We start from the raw sequence: 4475 nt of genomic DNA, 5'->3' as shown, positions 1-4475 counted from the left end.
CTCCCATTTACTAAACTTACCTCATACTCTCTTTGGGGAAAATAAATACTCTAATAAAAGAAAAATAGAGAAATATTCCATGGTTGTGGATAGAAGTTCTTGATATTATTCAGATGACAATACTATATCTTTCTATAAATTTTGTGCAAAATCAATTAAGGTCTATTTAGATATTTGAGAACTCAGTAAAATTACTTAAAAAGTTATTTGAAAAATAGATGTTCACAAATAACTACATCCTTAAAGAGGGAGAATAAACAGGTAGAACTTGTTCTATCAGATTTTTAAAAATTGAAATATAATTAGCATACAGTGTCATTACTTTCAGGTACAGTGTGATTCAACAATTGTATGTACTATCCCATGCCTATCATAAGTGTATTCTTAATCCTCTTTATCTATTTCACCCCCAAATATGGAACACTTCATGAATTGGCATGTCATCCTTGTGCAAGGGCCATGCTAATTTCTGTATCATTTCAATTTTAGTGTATCTGCTGCTGAAGATAGCACTATCATATAAGATTTTAAGACATATACTCTAAAATGCGGGCCTTGGGTCCTGAGTTATGTCTGCTTTCACCTGATAAAAAGACTCAGGTAAGGATCTCACTAACTTTCTTTCAGATCCCCAGGAGGGCATCTGAGGGAAAATGTAAAAAATGAGATAAAGATCTAAGAGACTATGTCTCAACTTGTAAAGTAACTCCATGCTAGGGAAAACGTGGACCAATGAAGACCAGTCATTTACCAGTAAATTTAGCAACTCTTTCAACCTTGAAAAATAGCATGTGGAGGGGCAGACGGAAGTTTTCTTATAAGCCAAAAGGTGGAAATGATGGAGAGGCATTTCTGAGGTGAGCATGGGGGTTGAGCATGGGGATTGAGGGAAATGAGCTGCTTCTACAAAAATATTCTATCATCTGATCACTGGGACATTTTCAGAATCTTGAAAAATCAATTTGTGCCTAATTGTTTAGCATAAATAATTCTATCATTGGTGAATTTAAAGCATTTGGTATCTGTTTCTGTCTGTCCATCCATCTATATTGTTTGCAAAAATACATGCACATACACACCAAGAACCCTAAATACCCATTTATATACACACTTGTAAGATGGCTATTTACATGCATGATGAGCAGGCTCACATTTGCCCTGAAGGAGATTAGTATAGTTCTCTCTGACCAGTATCTTTCTTTCCATTTTTTCCCTCATTAATATTGAGCCTGAAGTCAATAGCATAGATTTGAGAATCAATAGGTACCATTTTGATTCAGTCATTAGTATTTACATAGGTAACTGAGATCTGCTTATAGTCTCAAAATGTATGCTAGAAGAGGACAACCAACTCAAGGCCAATTTCCAGATCAAGGATTTTCTATTGCCCATACTTGTTCTACAGTCTGGCTTAAAGGTGGCAAACCACTTTTTTTTTTTTTAATATTAAGACTATCCTTTACCCAACGCAGTATGGAATTTTAATTTAACATATTAAGATAAGATTAAAGACAATGTAATTCCCATACTTATTCAAGTTCCCTTCATCTCTTTCCCCAATATTTCCACCCAAGGTCTACCATTCTCACCTTGGTTGTCTATGGAAAAAATATTTAAAATATTCTAGAGTCTGCTCTTGTTTGTTTTCTCAAACCGTATTTATAAAACTAAAAAGGTGATAACTAAAGTCATTAATACCGCTTTATTTCATTCCTTCACTCATTTATTCAGTAAATATTTATTGAGGGACTTCATTTTGCCATTCAGAGTGTTTGATCCAATGGTTAAAAATATAGGCAAGATCCATGCTCTATGACGTTGATATGAAACAAATAAAGTAATTACAAATTGTGATGAATGAATGCTATGAAGTAAATAAAAAGGAAACTGAAATAAAAAAATAGTGGAAAGAAATGATTTTGGATGGGGCTTTTTCATTGGCAAATCCAAGTGGAGAGGACCACGTGATTTTTCCTGATGTAAGTAAACACATTTATTTAAACTTTAGTAACAAATCATCAAAATACAAATATAGTGCATGAGTATTATTTAATTAACTAATAAAGAAAAATTTATCACAATTCTATCAAGTCATCTTGATGCATCAAGTAAAAGTTCCAAAGTTCTAAACAAAGACTCGCCTTGATGGTATTAGTAATTGGCAATAACAGATTTGAGCTATCTCATTTTAGTCATGTCACTAAGTGGTTATATTTCCCAGAAGCCACACCAACTAGCACTGTGTCAAGAAGATTGAACTGCTCTGGGAAGGAATTCCAGAAATGGGACAGCCAAGGGCTAGGATCTGAGATGTTCAGCAAAAAAAGCTCTATTGCACAAGAGCTAAGTCACTACTCTCTACTTCTTAACCAAGGACCCAAAGGGTATATGTATGTATGCACACCTATGTGTGTATGTATGCATAGATAAGCCATTGAAATTATTCTCTGCAAGTGTAATCTGAACACAGTGAAAACCTGACACAATTTAGAGAAGACAGTGTTTCTTTTTGTGCCACTAAAATTATTTTAGCAAATGTAATTTATAAATAACTGCATTAACATCTTTCACAATTAATTTCTGTATTAAATACTAAACTTGAAGCACAAAAGATGCCTTAATTCATGCCAAGTTCATGTAAAGCTGTATAACCTCATTTTTGGATGACAAATTGCATTGCTCTGGAGCTTTGCACACACATGTGAGAAAATACCTGCAGGAAATGTCCATAGCCACTTGAACATATAGCACCTCCTATGGCTTCTCCATATATCAAATGCCCCTGGGATGATTTAAAGATGATCTGTTAAGAATGCATCTAGTCTACATTTTTAAAATATAAGTTCTAGCCAACAGATGAGCTAAATGATCCTTTATTGCCACCGAGCTCTTATTACCTTTCCAAGAAATCAGCAGTGTAAATATTATGTCCTGTGTCAACTAACACAGAAACTGGTAGAGCTAGGGTGCTTGAAATTTGGCATGGTGTGTAAATTCACAAGAATTCATCAAGCTCTTCTATTATTTATACTGTAAGATTTGTAGGCTGTTTGTAGGGTAACAGATGTAGCCCCTATGGGTCACCAATCACCTGAATTATGCTTAGGACAAGGAAAGCAATACCACATACACCAGAGTTTGGTATTGTTCATTTTGGGGAATATATTTTCCTGTAATGGCTTCCCCAAAAAAGTCTTCCTTAGCAGTGATCCATACTCTGCATGGTCATGTGTAATAGTCAAGGCCACTTCCTTTGTGCTTGACAGACCGGTATTGAATCCTGGTTTTACCTGTCACTATTTTCTTTTTATTTGGTCAAGACATTTGAAACTCAGTTGAATTCAGTTTCATTACCTGAAGAATAAGGAAGACAATAGGTGCATAATTAATTTCTAGTTGGCAGAACACTAGCAACTGGATTCTATTATTAATTTATATACATGAAGGTCTTAATTATTAGATAGAAGGGACAGAGACAGAAAGACAGCTATTTTTATTTGGAAATTACTGAGGTCAAAACTGTGTGTTATAAGAGATTGTGTATTACAATGAGTTGTTGTCATTGTGTATTAATTTAATTAATACACTGGATATCATCAACAGTCATCATATAAATCTGTTTGTGTGATGAGGGAAAAGGAGCAGAACCATGGCACCCTGAAGTTCCTTTTGTAACTCAAACCATAGAACTAGCATGTCACAGAGCCTCTGCCATTAAATACTATAATGCTGATTAATTAAATACATTAAATATGAAATGCTGATCTAAAAATAGCTTATGGACAGTTAAGTAGTTATTATAATCCTCTATATGGAAAGGAAATCTCATTTAGGATGCTATATATGGGGAGTAAGGAAGGCTCAGTGAATTGAAAAAGGTTTCCAGTTAGTAATGGAGGAAAACACACTACTTTATTGCTATTAAGTCACAGACAATGAAAATGTGAAATGACCATAACAATAGCAATTCTAAGAATCTGATCTAGTATTTACTGAGCATTAATCCTGTGCCAGGTGTGCTGCTAAAAGTGCCCTATGTGCCATTGTCTCATTTAATTCTTGCCATTACCCTAAGACATAGGCACAAATATTATTTTGGTTTTCCAGATAGCTCAGGCTAAATGAGCATAAGTTGTCTGTGGCCACACAGGGAACAATAGGTAAAGCCAGATCTCTTTGACTCCAAAGTTCAGTATTACGTGGCTCTCTAAAATTTCTTAGTCTAAACCTAATGGGATTATTTGCTTCTCTGTAAACAACCAGATGAACATTTTTGCTATGGTGTCCAATGCAATCAAGACAATGACACATGAGAGAGATGAATGCCTACCTTCCTCCAATAAAAGTGTTTCTTTTAAAGAATAATGGAATGAAATTTCCATAAATCTTGTCAGCTTTGTTTTGAAATTTTCTTACTATGACTCATAAGCATAAAACCCAAAGCTTCCATGAAAGATGGAGAATCCAAACAAAGT

The 4475-nt window shown here is 34.5% G+C and overlaps 1 non-coding gene across 1 annotated transcript; it reads right to left on the bottom strand.

Annotated features, from left to right (window-relative positions):
* Nucleotides 1-409: 409 nt before the first annotated feature.
* Nucleotides 410-513, bottom strand: LOC112934706 (U6 spliceosomal RNA). The gene has a single exon (XR_003238019.1). It is a non-coding gene; the product is annotated as a U6 spliceosomal RNA (small nuclear RNA).
* Between the last annotated feature and the right edge of the window lie 3962 nt (nt 514-4475).

The sequence above is a fragment of the Vulpes vulpes genome, chromosome 10, assembly GCF_048418805.1.
Source record: "Vulpes vulpes isolate BD-2025 chromosome 10, VulVul3, whole genome shotgun sequence".
Lineage (NCBI taxonomy): Eukaryota > Metazoa > Chordata > Mammalia > Carnivora > Canidae > Vulpes > Vulpes vulpes.
Note: the sequence above shows the minus strand (reverse complement) of the source record. Positions and strands in the feature narration are given on the sequence as shown.